Raw genomic sequence first — 18,127 nt, 5'->3', positions numbered from 1 at the left:
ACCAAAGAATCATTTGAGAGCCAAAGTAAGATTTTAACTGACTGCTAATTCACTTCATATCTATTTAGCTATTGTTGTATCAGCTTCAGGAACATATAACCCAAGTCCACACTCAGAAGGAGACCCTCCCTGCCTTAGGCCTTCATGCTCTGTGAACACCATCTTGAAACTTGCTAATAATTTTATCTTTAATTTGTATCTTTTTGTATGTGAAGTCTAATGGGACAATAAAGCAAAATGAGGACTTGTGGTCTCTACACACATGCTGTCTCTCCTCTAGGGAATGAGTTCTCTGCCCTCTCCCTTGTCCCAGCTACCCATTTTCCTGCTTGTAGGCTGGACACAGACACAGTGAGAGAGTCCCAGGGAGACTCACATAGTTAAGCTGCAGAGAGAACTCATGCATTTGGGAGGGTCTATACTTGCCCCAGGAATAGCCTTGTACCTGAGAAGTGTCATTCAACAGCAGATAAGGAAGATCATGAGAGCTGGGGTAAGAGAGAGAAACCAAAAAAAAAAAGAGAGAGAGAGAGATTTTTCCCAATGTTCCCAATGCCACACAAGCCTTATTTTCTTTAATCCTCTTGCCAATCCTTTCAGATCAATACGACTGTTGTCCCTTTACACAGCAAGGCCCAGAGAGGCAGGGTGACTTGTCTGGGCCATAAGTGGCAAGGCCAAGGTTAATCTCATTGTAGAGTCCATGGCTCCGCCTTCAGCGTTCCCATTCTGTCCTTCAGTGTTATAAACCCCTCTATGCACTTGTACCTGCGTGTGTATCTTTATGTAGAACCTTCAGAGTACATGCTCTACTTATGGTTGTCTTTCCATTCATAAGCTTGTTTTCTCTGATTTAACATTACTTTTCTGCTTTAGTAAACCACAACTAAGGGAAGTTCTGAATAACCTTGACACTGTGGGGGGAAGTGAGAGTTCTGAAATTTAGAATGTTGTCTCTGCTTAAGTAGTCAACAAGTGTAGGCAAGCATGATTCATTCACCCACCAATAATTATCTTGGCTGAGAATAGGGGCCCATACTTGGCCTGAAACCTTAATATAGAACATTCTTCCCCGTAGTTCCCATAATCCGGAGCGAATTCTTTATGTATGTCAGGGTGTAAGGATGCAGGCAGCAGTTATAACACAGCAGGGGGTGGGGAAGCCTGGCAAGGAGGATCCCATAGCAAAATTCACACCGGCAAGGGACTCTGTCTACACTGCCAGCTTTTTCCCTGCCAGCTTCCCTGGAAAGGATCTCTGACATTGAGGGGCCCCTGGCTTCCCTGTTATGGAATTTCCACCTCTTTGTCAAGGAAATAATTTTTTCACCAGCCATCTATACACTTATAGTCTGTACTAAGGTTGTATTTCTAAAACTACATAGAAAGAAAGAACTTTGTAGTGCAAAGATTTATAAAGGGAAATTGTGCCATGAGAATGAATAGTAATAAGAAGTCCAGCTATACCTCCCCAGATCCCTGCAATGCAAAGGCTTTCAGAAATTAACACTGTCTCCAAAAAATTGGGATAATACTTGTGAGAGACAGTGGAAATAATGAAGAAGTACAATAGTTACATTTTGGACTGTGTGGGCAAATTGTGGGGAACCCCTGAGAAAAGGGGATAGGGCTGCAGGATGTGTGGAGCAGAGAGGTCCCTAACTCTGCTTTCATTAACTCCAAACAGACACCCTGGAGGCTGCAGGTAAACCGAAAGCCAGAAATAGCCGTCTCATGAATGTGTGAAAGTTCTGCCTCTTCTTATTTTTCTTTCAGAGAATAATTATGGAAATGTTTCCAGTGGCAATCTGGGGATCACAGGACAACACACACCTATCTGCTCTCCTGCACCCTAAGCTGCTTTGCCACTCACCAAAGTGGAAAGGTGAAAATACTCCAACGTATGGGTAGAAGAGTCATCTGTATTGGAAAAATAAATAAGGCCTGTAGGCATTAATCTATAAAACAAACCCTTTTGCCCTTATTAGTGAGCTGTTCGGTTCAGTTTGACCCACAGACCTTCCATACAGGCCATGCAATATGACAGACCCAGAGGGAATAACATTTTCTTCCTTTCCCTCTCCTGAGGTTTTCCCCTAGGGATCCTGTCCTTCTCAAGCTAGGGATAGGTCTTAAAGTAGGTTCTAGCCCCTCACCTCAAAAGAGGATTGGATGATCCTTGTCCACAAAGTGAGTCAGCACTTTAACTTGCAGATGCCATGGCTTCCTTTAGACGCATTGATGGAAATGCATATATCAGGTCAGCCCAGCATTGGAATGTTTTGAATGAATGATGTATAGAAGAAACTATCTGGTCCTTTTTAAATTTTTCTTCCCCTCATACTCAAAGTGTTACTTACTGATTTGCCAAACTATTACTACTGGACTTTGTTGAATCTTGAAATTTCTGTCACTTCAACATAGCAGCTTAGACTTTAAGATGATATTCTGTGTCTAAGAGTCTGGTATGTAACTCTGTGTGACCCGCAGGACATTGTCATCCCAGTCCTGGATCAGGCACTGGCTCTGCCTCTCAGTCTTTCCTGGCCTGGACGTGCTCAATCAGGCTGAGCAGTCCAGCTTGGATTCCTGCAGGCAGCTCTGAGAAAGTCAGTGAAGTTGAAAACATGCACACTGTATGCTCTTTAAAAACCAAACAATACTAACAGTCTTATTTTAAACTACTAATACCTTGAAGACTGTAAGGATACTTTGTGAGTAAGAAAGGAAATTCTCATACTCTTACAAATAGCACCTATTTATTTTGCAGCCCTCTTTTGTCTGACACAGACATTTCTAGAACATCTGCATCTTATTTACAGAGGCATCAGTATTGCCTCCTGTTCTTGGACCAATATGTTGCATATTGGGCACATAAATAATACAACATTTATGCTATCAAATCAAACATTATGGTAACCAGAATTAAGGGAATGTCAGAGGATTTATAGAAAACAAACATAGGTTCAGATAGATTGGAATGCCAGAATCACTCCAAATTTAAAAAAAAAAAAATCCTAGAGTTGCAAAGTAAGAATGTCTGGAAAGTTTCTAAACTAAATAATTTCATGTTTGGAAAACAATTGACTAGATGTATAAGAATTTATAAGAAATTTTGGAATACTGTTATTTTATTGTATTCCTGGAAAATCCCAGACATGTATTTGGAACTTTAAAAATAACTATTTAAAGAGCCTGAAGTGATTCTCCATCTATTCTCTGTTCATGGTTGACTTTCCCTTGTCATGAATGACCAATATTTCCAATGCTGAATGACCATCAGCTGTGTGTACTCACTCAAGGCTGCAGTGATCCCATGTAGAACTGACAAAACAGAGACCCAATTCCAGTCCCATGAAGCCTAGAACTGAAGAGGGAAGGCTGACCTGATGTGACAGAAGAATAATATAAACCACTATATGTTAGTCCTGATAAACATTTATTGGTATTTACTAACATGCAATACCCATAGGTAAAAAACTAGATGAATCACCTGCTTTAATTTTCACAGCACTTCAATGAAGGAAGAAGATAAGAAAATTAGGAGTGAGAAAAGTAAACACTCAATAGATGTGCTAAGGCTTGGGTGCAATGCTCAGCTCAAAAAAAAAAATCCTCAAATCCCATGATTGTGCATTGGGAGGCTAAGCTTCGCGCCATGTCTCTCTGAGCAAATGCAAGGCTTTCAGGTCCTGTGTATTTCCTTATACAGGAAGCGTAGCATCAGCTATTGCTGCTTTAAAATTCACAAGAAGAGTGATTCAAGATTTTTAAAAGATGCAGCTTTCCCTTCCCCACTGAAAGTGTCTTTTGAAGTCTGAAGTTTTGTGTCTTAAAATATGAAGTTTATGGAATGCCCCAAGCAGAAGGGAGAAAGCACCTATTTACTGTTTGTGTTATGGGAAACCACAAAGCCCAGTTCTGCACCAAAAACTGCCACTGTTTGCATTCACCCTGGTTTCATGCTAATGGGGATTTCACTGCATTACACCACCACAGGGTCAGGTGAACTCTGGACAGAATCTCTCAACCTTTTCTGCAGAAGATGCCAGCTTCCACTGTGTCACAGGGAGAAGCTGGAGCAGACAGCAGGAAGCGATCATCATCAAATACAGTCAGGGGAGGAAATAAGATGGATTTTATTAAGCACTGGGTCTCCTCGTGTATACCTGCCAGATACCTAACCAGGTGTCAATTCCATCAGTTTACCAGCCAGAAAAGACAATTCTTAAATCAAGACATATTCAGAGTTAGAAGAGTTGACATTTGGAGCAGGGTGGGAAGGTGTAAAATCATACTTAACAGTTAGCTCAACTCCACACATCTTCTTTCAACATCTTGGCAAGATAAGTGGTAGTAGCCCATTTAAAAGGTCGGTCTATGGAGGTCTGATCTTGCAACCCCACACACCCAGTTGCCCTTTACCACAGGTCTTCTATGTGGTCATCAACTGGTAAACGTTGAAAGTGTTTTTAAAAATAACCACAGTAACAGCTGTTTACCAGAATGACTGCTGTAAACTAGAAGTGATTCTGCCAATTACGTACAAAAAAAAAAGATGAAACACCCTGGTGAGTAAGTCTCTGAAGCCACATGCTGGGGACTTCCCAGGTCTTGTCACTCCGCTACAGCCAGGCAGGCTGGTGGCAGGAGTGATACAAGGTGCCTGACAGACTGCAGGAGCTGCCAGGATCTGGTGGTGCATTTCTGTGGCTTTCATTTATTCCTAACAAAAACAATACTGAGTTCCCAAGCTGTCTGGATCCTGATTGATTTGTCACTTTCTTTATTTTCTCTCCTTTTAGCTCCCAATTTAAATGATAAGCATTTATTACTGACACGTCTTTTTCCTGGCTCAGCAGTCTCCAGAATGATCTCTTCGGTTCAGCTTTTCCCAGGCCTGGGCAGGCATTTCCTTTGCTTCAAGGGCTTCAATGTTTGTCTGCAAGTGCTCCAGGCAGATGTCTGCAAATCACTCACTGACAGATTTATGTTCATCAACCTCTGCAGCACCCTCCGCCTCCACCCAAACCATATCATTCTTGTGGGTGAAAGTACTTGGACGCCAAGTTCACCAAGTCCTCTCAAGCACACGTGAAGCCGAGACACAGAATTGCAGTGGCATCCTGCCCACCTCCCCCTCCTCCCTTCCCCAGCTGCCTTTCCTTACAAACCCCTGGCTTTTCAGAAATGCTCCTCTCCCTGGCCTATTTTCTACCCAAGATCTGGAACCATTTGGGGCTCCAGGTTTTTGAAATGAGATTAAAAGTTCTCTTTTACAGCACTTGGTGAAAAACTCCTCAGAGGAAACATGGCTGGCAGGTAGAAAACCCAGGACCTGTCTCCTTGAAAATCACAGCTGTGTTATCTTTTTCTTCCCTTGATTGCTTCCAGATTATCACCAGGGCAGCCAGCCAACGAGTCAGTCCTCTGTGTCCCAGAGCCCAGTTCTGGCAAAAGCTCATTTCCCCCCAGAAGGGAAAACGTTTGGAGCTGTGTAGCCAGAGATGTGCAGTGCTGGGGAGGGAAAACTTGCCAGTGAACGGTGAGCATGGCCTTGCTGCCCAGGCAAGTCAGCACAGGGAGCTAGATCGGGAGCTGGTGGGGCAGGAAGTTTACCAAAGCATCAGGAAGAGACCAAACACAAAAGATCCCTTTCTGAAAGCAAAGAGAGTTGCAAGTGCAAGGAAAAGCAAACTGAAAACACACCCACGTGAACCTGGCAACGATGAAATCTGCTGTTGGAGAACAGAGTCCTTTATTCAGTGTCTCCTGCCTGCCTCTGCAGATCAAGTCTTGTGCAGAGCCCAGCTGGCAGCACCTTCTTCCCCTGGGTCCTCTGGCACCTGCTGGGTGCACAGCTCTGGTTGATGGGAGAAGCGAGGGAGGTGGCCACCTCAGCTTTGGACAACTTCTACAAACTCACCATGATTTCTTCAAAAAGATTGATCAGAGAAAATGATCTGCTGGTCTGAAGTCTGCTCAGTAATGTGGTTAAACTAGAAAAATAGAAGGCTTATGGGGTAAGGATTTGTGGGGCAGTTCTTACCGGTGGTGACAATGTAAATGAATTGTGCCCTTAGGAAATCGTTGTTTTGATGACGGTCATCCAGAAGTTACCACATACATTGAGTCTGTTTTGTGCTACTGTAGGCTGGGACTACATTAAGCGCCAAGGACACAGATTCTCCCATGATTTAAGGACTTACTGGGTTCTGAGGCATATTGGTGTCCCACGGGGTGTTAATAGTTTGTCTGGAAAATAAATTCTTCTCACTGGACTACAGCTAGAAAATGCCACCCTGTATCAATTGTAGGGTCTGGTAGCTTTTGCTTGTTCCACTGTCTTTTTCTAGGCTGCTTTCTTACAGCCTCTGTGGTTATATCCTTTAATTTCCACTGATGTTAGTTTTCTAACAAGAACAAGTGAACTGGGATGAAGTCCTTAAAGTACACCTGATTATAATTGTTTTGTCTTTGTAATAGTTTAACAAATAAATGTAGGTTTTTCTATGCTACCTTAAACCAAGTTGAAAAGGTTTGTCTAAAAGATGGGCAGTCTGTAGCCCTTAACACACCAATGCGCCTGCTAGCACATCTCCCAGATGTATTGACCATAAAACCCTTTCCCACAATGCTTCTTCTTAAGATCAAATTGAACATCAGTGATTCAGTGCACAAAGTTGGAAAAAACTACAATAAGCCCTTGGTGAAGAGCAATGAGACGGAGGGCAAAGTTCACCTTCAGGAGTGCCCATCTGGTTTTCTTTTCCCTATAATGGACATGTTGCTACTTACTGACCTTTATCCCAAAGTGTAAAAACTGTAGAAATATTTTGTTCACCAGACCCTGCATGGACAGTGTTGCATGTAATACCCCATGTTATCTCACAACCATCTGTGGGGCTAGTATATTCCATTTTGATTCAACGATAAAAATGAAGTTCAGGAACATAAATGTCACAAAGAAGTGATCCTTTAAAGCTCTGCAGGACTAAGAGTTGCACCCTGCAATCAACAGCAATAAATTAATCAGCTTAAAGCAAGGGTTAAAAATGGGTAATGAAGATGGGACTATGGCCAAGAGTAAAAACACCAATTTGCCTCATGCAATTATGCACCATCTTAATGCCGTTTCATCCAGTGGCAGACCATGTAGCAAATGGAGGTCCCATAAGATCATATTTTTTTTAGTAAAGTAACTATTTTAGTATGTGGAAGCACCCTCCAAAAGGACAGAATCAGGGAATATACATAAATTTTTTAGTCTTTTCCCTGTTGTTAAGTGATATATTAACTGTACTAAGTTTCCAAATTTTAGGTGCTGAAGAGTAGTTCATTTCAACTTGAGGTGTCTTCTTGAGCCCTGTCTGTCTTAATATGGCTTTAGTACCTCTAATTATTAATTGGGGTCTTTCACCAAATATATGAGACAACATTCACATGGCTACAAGAATCAGCAGGATAGCTGCCCTTCAAAGGCAGCAAATGCCTAGATTTCTCTTGGGAACATAGATTTGTTTCCTTAAAAATGAGACCCTGTCTGAAGCCCCACTGAAAAATCAGTCCCAAATAATTCTCTGATTCTTTTCTGAAACATTCTGCAAGCTTTTATGGGGGTTGCTTTGGCATGGCCAATATTTTTTCAGTGGTGTCAACTTTTTGGTGCTTACCTATTCCTATTAAAATTATATATTTTTGCAGTTCCCAATAAAACTCATTGTATGGTATGCTAGAATAAATCTTGAAATCTCCCTGAAGTGTTAGAAACTTTCAGATATATGGTCATTAAATTTTTATTTCTTCAGCAAATGACTTGTGTGCCAAAATATGCAATTCATTGCTGGAATGGTCACAAGTCCACAAAGCTATGTTGAAACCATGGAGGAGCAGTGAGTTGTCCATTGCTAGGAATCTATGTTCACTGAGCTAAGAGTGGCTATTGCCACTTTTCCACGGGACTTCCTCAGGTGGTAGTTCACCTGTGTGTCTCCCACCCCCAAACACAGTGAACAGTAAAACATACTTGTTGGACTGAAATTGTTATCCCAGGAAAAGATCAGATTTTTTTTTCTCCTTAGAATGATGTGATGTTTTTGCCTTATTTTCAGACTGTCACTATAGCCAGCTTATCTTTTACCCTTAGAATAGTGAATCACAAACCAAAACTAATAAAAATACTCTCTGTCCAGACTATGATGGAATAATTTTTTTTAACTCTTTTGTCAAAAGGGCAAAACAAAGAACCTATGAGCGAAAAGGGAAGGGAAGTGGGGTTCAGATTAATTTGAAAAAAGAACTTTCTAAAAGAGTAAATATGTTAATGCTTCAAGCTATTACCTATCAGAAGATGTGCAAAACAGTCTTGGGAAGTTAGGCCTCTCTCCTTCTCCTCTCTCCTCCCTCTCCTCTCTCCCTCCCTCTCCCTCTCTCCTTCCCTCTCCCTCTCCCTCTTCCTCTCTCTCTCCCTCTCCCTCTTCCTCGCCCACTCCCTCTCCTTTTCCCTCTCTCTCTCTGCTCCTCTCTGTTTCTCTCCAATGTTGTGATCAATGGCCCTCAAGGAAAGCAATGTTAACAAGGGGTATGTTAGAAATGAAAATTCTCAGAAACTACCCAGATTTCTGATTTCTTATCTCTAAGGCTTAAGTTTAACAGTCTGGATTTTAACAAGCTCTCCAGGTAAGTCTGATAGAGGCTAAAATTTAAGACACACTGGCCTGAACTAGATGGCAAAAGGATTCAATCAACAGGTAAGTGATTGGACTGGATGGCCACAAAACAAGTCTAAGACTATGTCTTGCATTATTTCCTTTTTTGGGCATAAGGAACCAATGTTCTACCAACATTTAGGCCTGAGTCCTAGATAAAACAAACTAAAATATATTAATACAACTGTTATAAACCTTAAAATTGCAATGGCTTGAGGAATTTTTTGAAAGCTAAATGTTGATTACTGGAATCCACCTAAAATATCTGGAGACAGAGCCTGGATCTATATAGGATCTATACCAGATACTTTCACAATAAATATCTCATTTAATCTCTGTAGTAATCCCATGAGATAAATATTATTATCATTCCCTTTTTACAGGTATAAAAGGCTCAAATTCACAGAGTCAGTGAGTTTCTAAGCCAGGATTTCCATATAAATCTAAACAGACTTAACACCCACATTCTGTCCCCTCCTTCTCTCTAAGATGCATATAGTCCCTACACCAGTGTGCTGGCTGTGTGAGTCACTACTGTCCTCCAGCTCTTGCTCACCATTTGTGGTTCCACCACTCTGCTTTCCCCTCCCTGAAGTACTACTAGATGCAATGTGTGGTTTATTCTCTCATAAAGATGTTTTCCATTCATGAGCAGAACAAAAGCCTACCTTAGGCTTGGGTTATAAATGCACCCAGGAAGGCTCTTATAAGCTAACTGCACACCAGTAGCTAAAATTTTACCATCAATTAGTTAAATGTTTTCTTCCAGTGAAATGAACATGTCCCCAAAGGACAGTATATTGAATTGGAAGCAGCCTATATCTCAATCAAGGGCACTAATTAGAATGCACTAATCTTTTTCAATCTGAAAGAGGATCTTTAGGTGAGATAGAGGAATAATGGAGTGGAGAGTCCAGAGCCCTCTAAGGAGGAGAGGCTTCAAAGGAGGAAGAAGAGATAGCCACACCAACCTGAAGAGTGTCATGGGAAGTACAAACATAAGGGGCCACCCAAGTGCAAGACAATCACTGAAAAAAAGAGATGTGGATAGCAGAGACAGGGCCAGCCATGCCACAATCTTTCTGGGAAACATTCTGGTCGATCACTCTGTGTTCTGGATGTTTTATTCAAGTTCTTCAATTACAAGCAGCAGAAATCCAGAGAGCTGACGTAGCTTGGCCAGGCATTGGCGGGGAGAGGGCCAGGTCCCAGGGCTGGCGTCTTCCTGTTTTCTAAGGGAATGTGCCTTAACTTGGAATTCAATCAAAATCAGCAGGAAACTGGTGAAAATTGAAGAAAAGAGATTAAGCACCTCAGTGGCCACACTAATTTGCTGGGGTAGAATATAAAGTACTTTCTATAGGACCAAGAAACTTTTTTAAGTTTGTAAAAGGAGGATGACTCCAAAGATCTGTTTCTAATCACCTTCCACAAGAAGGTGACAGGGAACTGTGGAGAGATGTTTTGAAGGTACTGCACAGGGTTTCAACTGCTCAGTTGCCTTTGGTTTAAAACAACCACAGCTAAAGTTCTGTGATTCTTTGAAAACAGATCCTAGGGGACCATGAAAAAGAAATTGATAGGAACAGAACCTGCTGCCCTTAGAAGAGAAGCCAGCTCACGTCACGTGGTAACAATACCATTTCCATAGTCTCCTTAAATGCTGCTTAGGCTCATTCTTGTTGGCTTCACAAAAAAAACATATTTTACTTAATATATCTGTTCTTTAAAAGAGATTAAGGTGATATAACAACTAAATGTCCCATGTGTCCTCTATCTGGACCCTAAAACAAATAAAATGTCTGCAAACAGGCATTCTTAAAATTGAAAACACCTATGATCTGTATAGTAGATTATATAAAGTTCTTTCTATCAAGTGTAATAATGAATTCACAATTATTTACATGTCTTCATAGTTTTGAATACTGTAGGATATTAAGTCAGATGACATGATATCAGTTTTTTAAAATAATTTAATTAAAAAGCGGGAGGGGAAATGAATAGACAAATGTGGGAAGTTCTAAATAACTGGATAAACATAGTTTTGTATATGTTTGAAACTTTATAATTAAAACTTATGCAAACATATCTGTAAATATATAACTCTGTTCTTATAATAGTTCCTGAGAGCAACATTCATGGCAAACTCTTAGTTTTATAGCTGGATAGAATGTGAGCCCTTGTCCAGTATGCTCACCCACTGCTGTGTCCCAGATGAGGGCCTTGACACCCCCAAGCTGATCCAGGACTAGAATATGATTCCTACACCTAACAGCCATCAGAACAGTATAACAATGCTGTTTTCCTTGTGTTGTAGACTCTTAGGCAAAGCTCGTCTCTGTGATTATTTTACAGAAGTGAATCTGGGCCAGGGAGAACGAACACATCCTTTGCTCGTTCTATTTGTGTTAAATGATTCTCCCATTCTCCCCTCTCTACTCCGGGCTCCTGTTCCTTTCTGAATTCTTTTTTTTTTTTAATTTTAAAGATTTTAAACAAAACAAAATAAAACAGTAGAATCAATATAGGCTTTCAAAGCAAGCTGATAGGAAACTGACAATAGTCATTGTACTGCACATTGTTGTCTCCAAAATCGTGCTTAGATTACAAGATGCAGGCTTGCAAAATAGATCAAGCAATACAAGCAATCACAGTTTATTTCCCACAGTAGAATAAATAGTACAATTGTCTTAACTATCTTGTGTATGTATATTATATGCATATTTATAGGCATGTATGTATTTTTCTCTTTCTTCTTTTCTCTTTTTCCCCATCCCAGTTGTTCTTTCCTTTTGAGCAGTTTCATTCCCTTTCACAATGTCTATGCTACCCTTTGGACCTTATTTAATTGTTCAGTTTCTTATAGAAGGAAGGCAATACGATGTTTATACATGAGAGTCTGATTTATTTCACTTATGATTATGGTCTCTAGTGTCATTTACCTATAAAATCCTTGAGTTTCTCCTTCCTTATAGCTGAGTAGTATTCCATTGCATAAAAATACCACATGTTTTATATTCATTCTTCAGTTGGTGGGCATTTGGGTTGTTTCCAAAATTTAGTTATTATAAATTGTGCTGCTATAAACATAGGTGCACATATATCACTGTGATATGATGCTTTTAATTCTTCTGGGAAAATACCCAGGAAGAGAATAGCGGGTCGAATGGGACCTCTAATCCTAGCATTCTGAGGAATCTCCACGCTGGTTTCCACAGTGATTTCTCAGTCCCTAAGCACACGTCATCCTCCTGGAATCCTCCACCTCGCCAAAGCCCATGCCACACTTAGGGATCTGTGTCACTCTACCATGTCCAGTGCCTCCTGATCAAATGTCACTTGGCACTACATCCCAATACAACTTCTCTTTCCCGTTTCAGTTACATACATACATACTCTGGATACCCCTACTTTCGATCTGAAGCCTCACTAGAATCCCCTTCCTTCTTTCTTTACAACTAGACACCCAAACACGCTGTCCTTTTGATGGTCTCATGCCATGAATACTAAGACACAGGGAATTAGAGGAGAAAAAAGCCAGAACCAGAGGCCCACGCAAAGCCAGGAGCTCTCACATAGGAGTACAGTTGGCTCTAGAAATGATGATGGACAGGAGTACAGCTTTGGGCTAAAATTCAAACATGCTTTAGAAAGGGTGCAAAAGAAGCCTGAGCTTTTTCTAACTGGGAAACTGCCTGGGAAGGGAAAGCTGGTGGGTGGACTCTCCTCCCATTGGTAAAATCAAGTCAGGCACCAGCCAGGAGCTTAAACTGAGAAGCTGATAAGGGTTAAGCAGGATCTTGGCCGTAAGGGCCAGCTGCTATCCCAGCACAAATCAGGTTCAGAAGGCAAAAGACCCAAAGGAAGAAAATCAATGGGATGTTTGAGTATGGAGACAGAGAGAAGGGAAAGTGAAGGGGAGAGAAAGGGAAGAGGAGGGAAGGGGAGAGAGATTATTTTAAGGAATTGGCTAACACAGTTATGGAAAATGGCAAATTCAAAATTTACAGAGAGGCCTGAATACTGGAGACCCAGGAAAACTAGTATTATTCTAATTTGAGTCCTACAGGCTGTAGAGTTTTCTTTTGCACAGGTCTTCAACTGATTGAATGAAGTCAACTTACATTATCGAGGGCAATTTATTTTACACAAAGTCCACCAACTTTTAATATTCACTCAATCCAACAACATGCTCACTGAAACACCTAGAATAATGTTTGACAAATAATTGGGCACTGCACAGTCCAGCCAAGTTGATAGGTAACATTAAGCATAAAGGACAAACAGAAAAGGTGTCAACTAACTGCAGAAACTAGAGTAATGCCAGGCCTTGTACCCAAGTGAGGAATATGTTCTGATTCCTGCAGTGGGTGGGTCATTGGCCAAAGAGTGGGTGGACTAGAGGGGCTGTTCTGCGGCCTGGTAAGGGATGGACAGCTTTGTCAGCCATCAGAGAGGGAGGCATGGACATCCATGCCCACGCCCACCACTGGGTCAGAACCCAGACTCAGGCCAGGCCTTCTTGGTTTCCATCCAGGCTCACAACTGATGAGCTAAAATGAGCTGCTTCCCCTCCCTGCACATCAGCTTTCTCCTCTGTAAAATGAGGCATCTGAGGTCCACAAGTAAAATGTTTATAAAGTACAAAGCAGATATGGAAAGACCAGCAGTGTCAGTGCTATAGTTGAATAATTATTCGCTGGCGTTAGCTATAAGCACTAGAGTTCCTTCTATATTGTGTTTCAGGCACTCGGGAAAGTTCAACCTGAAATTTTTCTCTAAATAGTCCAAAATGAAAAGAGACCCAACCACACAAAGACCCTGTCTTACACTTTAGTCTCATGTGTTTAGAAAGGCAAATCTATTTAGACTGCCTAATTAAAACCTGCCCAAGGTTTCCTTCTACCTTAGAAACACACTACCTGTCCCTACCATGGTCTCCAAGCTGCTTAATTTGTTCTGGATGTGTCTTGGCATAGAATTACCTCTCACCCTCTTACCCCTGTCCTCTAAGATCCGCAGGCCCCAGGCAAACCAGGTGTCTCTACATTCCTCAATTGCTTTGTAGGGCCTCAGCAGGGTTGTTATCCACACCTCAAAGTATCCACCTTGGGCTCTGTCCTGTCTACCTACCAACCTTGCTTACCACGTAGGGCTTCATTTAAGGAAAGTCTCCGTTGGGTTATAATTCAGTGATAGAGCACCTGCCTAGCATATACAAGGCCCTGTGTTTGATCCTCAGCCCCACAAAACAAAAGTCTCCCCAACACACAGGCCTGTAGCCCCCTTCTCTTGTCTGTGTACAAGCTGATGAACTGGACTTACACTTCAACCACTGTCTGCCTTCCTTCTGTCTCATGAAGGCCGTAAGAGCAGGGCCAACATAATACTGGTCACAGCTGAGCCTTTGGAATCCAACACCATGCCAGGCACATAAGCTCAACAACTATGTGTTGAAAGAAATTAATCTAGAGCTGACAGCTTTCAGCTCTCATCCAAGTCCAGCAATTCATAGTGGCCACCTGAAATGCCGGGCCATGATGAGTTCTGGAGTTCTGTCGTGGGTAACTGTCTTAGTGTATTTATGCTACTTCGATAAAGTATTTTTGACTCAGTAATTTACAAAGAACAGTTTATTTCTCACAGTTTTGGAGGCTGAAAGTCCAAGATGAAGGGAGGTTTGATATTTGCTGAGGGATTTAGTTACTCTTTCCAAGATGACACCATGAAGCTAGATCTTCTAGAGGAAATAAATACTGAGTCCTCACGTGGTGGAGGTGACAGAAAGGATAAATGTGCCTTCTCCTTTTAAGGCATCATTTCTTTGTAAGGACAGAGCCTTCATGGACCAATCATGCCCTGATGTCCCTGCATCTTACTACCACCGTGGTGGGAATGAAATTTATCATAAACATTGGAGGAGACAGTCCTTCCATGGCATTGTGGAGTGTGAATGTGTCACATGGTGTGCAGTGGCTGCCAAGTACTGGAGGAGGAGCAAGGGCACCTGGGGGGTCATCTCTGTGTGTGCTAAGAGTGGCTTTTCATGTGACACTGTGCTAGGTTTAATGGGGAGCGATACAATGGAGAGAAATAACTACAAGGATAACTCTTACCTTGTAGGCAAAGCTGCTACAGTTGCATTCATACTGCAAAAGCAAGGAAAGCAAATTTCAACATTGACTGGATGTATATTTTAATCCTCATCTTTACGTCTCATATGAACCGATGAATGTGTGTCCGTGTGCACACATATGTGCATGCAGGTGTGTGTGTGTTACTGGGCATTAATCTCAAGGAGTACTGAGATACATCCTCAGCCCCTTTTATTTTAGAGACAAGGTCTCTCTAAGTACCCAGCCAAGCCTCAAAGTTAGAGATCCTCCTGTCTCAGCCTGTTGAGTATCTGGGATTACAGATATGCACCAACATGTCAGCCATAAATGTATTTTAATGCCTATAAAATCATATCTACATGAGGCCCTGATTACTTTTTCATCTTCCTTTTAGAATCTTGTTCCACCATGAGCAGTAGAACTTTTGACTTGGAAACCTGCTGTGTAGGACACCAACCCCACATAAGACTGAGCTTCAAAAGCAGCAGGGCTGGTAGATGAAGAAACTGGTAGGAGCTGAGCCAGAGTCCTCAGGTTCCTGTGATGGCCGTTAGTTGTGACAGCTTCTCAGCATCAGTGTCCTCCTCTGTGACATGACTGTAGGAAGCAGGAGCCCAGCAGGCTCAGTAAGAGCGCTCAGTAAGCTGCAGTTTGTACCAGTCTCCAGGCTGCCAGTTTGTGGGTCCCTGCAGGCATGCATAGCAAGTGTGTGCTTAGTGACACGCCGGCTGGCTGTAGCGAGAGCCACATAGAGCCTAGGACAGAATCTGCTGCTTTTAGACAGGTAGCACAAAGATAGTCACACGGAGATTTCTCTGCAACATTGGCAGTAAAAATGAAATATGAATTAATTTAAATAGTTATCAGGTACAAATTAACTAAAAACAAGCTGTAGAAAACAATAATCCCATTGTGGGAATTTTTAAATAAATTTGTTTATTTATTTATAGTACTGGAGATTGAACCCAGGTTGTGTGGAAGTACATCCCTGGCCCTTTTTATTTTAAGAAGGATCTTACGAACTTACCTACCATGATTCCAAACTTGTAACTGTCAGCCTCCTGAGTAGTTGGGGTCATTAGGTGTGTGCCACTGCACCCATCAGAAGAAATAAATATTTTTAAATAAAACTCTATGGAGGTGTCCATATATGTACATACACACACACACACACACACACACACACACACAGAGATTTAGATTTATTGACAAATGTCAGGACGGACTCATCATGATCTGCTAATAGTGACCTGTGGGAAAACTATACACTTTTACATTATTTGAATTAGTTGATGAGAAGAATTCATTGCTTGAATTAATAAGGAATGAATGAATAAAACAACTAAAATAAACTTTTTAAAATCAGTCAAATGGACTGATGACAGGCACTGTTAGGGCTGGCCTTGAGCTGTCCCGGAGAGAAGGGAGACCATGATGGCTGAGAGATATGAATACTGAGTCGCATCAATTGAATGAAGTCACTTCAAGGGCCACCAAGTGTCAGGACGCTCCTCTCTGCAGTTCCACTCATCACTGTGTCAACCCCAGAATCCCAAAGCGAAGGCCACAGCCCCTTCTCCAAAGCGCTCTCTTGGCTCTGCTGTGTGACAGAACAGCTACAGCCCCCGTCTGGGGCTGCGTGACTCGGACATCCGTCCTGATACTGAGGAAACGAAAGGTTGTCCACCAGATCAGAGGTGACAGCGGATGCTCCTGAAATGTTCTCTGAGGACACTTGAAAGAAAGAGGGTGGGAAAGAAAGGCTAAAGATAAAGGATTGAAGGGTGAACGGACGGGCACAGGAGGGAAGGAAGGAAGGAAGGAAGGAAGGAAGGAAGGAAGGAAGGAAGGAAGGAAGGAAGGAAGGAAGCTGAGAAAGAGGAACACAAACACGGAGATGAGAAAGCCAGTGAGTGGGTTCCAAACTGGGTGCTCACTAAAGATTACTGTAGAGGTGGTTCTTCCCAAGAAGAGCCGGAGAGGCTGCAGATGTGAACTGTAAGAAAAGGGAGAACTGAAAAACCACCGAAAGAAGAATGCCAAATATTCCTAGACTATGTTTAAGACAAGACTGGCACCTCGTAGCTTTGTAAATTGTACCAGAGGGCTGGAGAAGATAACTTAAAAGATCATTAAAGGTTGTTTCCTAGTTACAAAATTTGACTGTAAACATGTTGCAAATTTGGAGTTCATGAAAAATCTCGGTGAGGAAAGACATCTTTATAATAGGACCCAGAGATCATCACTGGGCCCACTTCAGTGTGAATCCTACCAGGCTTTTCATTCCTGGCATGTTTAAATATTTTTATCAAAATCAGACACATATGGTATTTACTGCCCTGAACCCTGCTTTTTCCAATTAACAGGACACTAGGAAAATGCTCCCGTTCCATTGTCTCCTCCACACTGCAGGTTTTAATAACTACGCAGTACTCTGTGGTGTAGACGGTATGAGGGCACTATGACTTCTCGGCTAGTTCCCAATTAGTGGATATTAGTGTTGTTTCCTCTTTTTCTATAACAAAAAAATTAAACTGTGTTATAGTTGTCGTTTCCCTTTTTAACACAATACCATTAACCTTTGTACATGCTTCTCATTGTTTTCTTAGAGATTTCCTGGGTGCAAGAGACAGGAACAAGTGTGCAGTTGTCATTACTATTGACCACATGTTTCCAAAGAGTCCACAAACACTCCCACCAACGGGCTAGCAAATATTTTCCCTTCAATTCTTCCGCACTCCTCCAAATTGGGTATAAGCATGTGAGAGGGGGAGACGCAGAGAAGCAATTTAACAGGAAGAAAATATACGTTGTTTAAATGATAATTTCTTTGATTATTTGTGAAGTTGAATATTTTTCAAATACTACTTGTTGGATATTTTAAATAACTTCTTGTGCAGTGAATATGTGATTTGGACAGAGTCCAATCTTTTTCTTTTCTCATAAATATCTGTTTGAATAATATGTTGGTGCATAATTAAATCAAAATGTCTACTTACATGAAATTATTACCAGGACTTTCATTTGTTTTTTTTTTCCTCTAAGACTGTACTTACATCTTTACTAAAAGATTTTTGCTCAAGATAAAGGAAACAGGGTGAAGCCTTATGTCTGTTCTTGCTTTTATTAATTACTGTAATAACACAGCTCAGTTTATACATTTGAGCTACATTATAGCATTCTGAATGCCAATATAGGAATCACCAAACCCAGCTGTTGTTTTGAGTCATTTATTCTCTTATTAACAAGATTGCCTGATTTCTATTCTAAACCTATATTTATTTCACTTCACTTTCATTGCCA

This window comes from Cavia porcellus, unplaced genomic scaffold (assembly GCF_034190915.1).
Source record: "Cavia porcellus strain 051 isolate PalLab524CR breed Dunkin Hartley unplaced genomic scaffold, mCavPor4.1 scaffold_2, whole genome shotgun sequence".
NCBI classification, from domain to species: domain Eukaryota; kingdom Metazoa; phylum Chordata; class Mammalia; order Rodentia; family Caviidae; genus Cavia; species Cavia porcellus.
Note: the sequence above shows the minus strand (reverse complement) of the source record.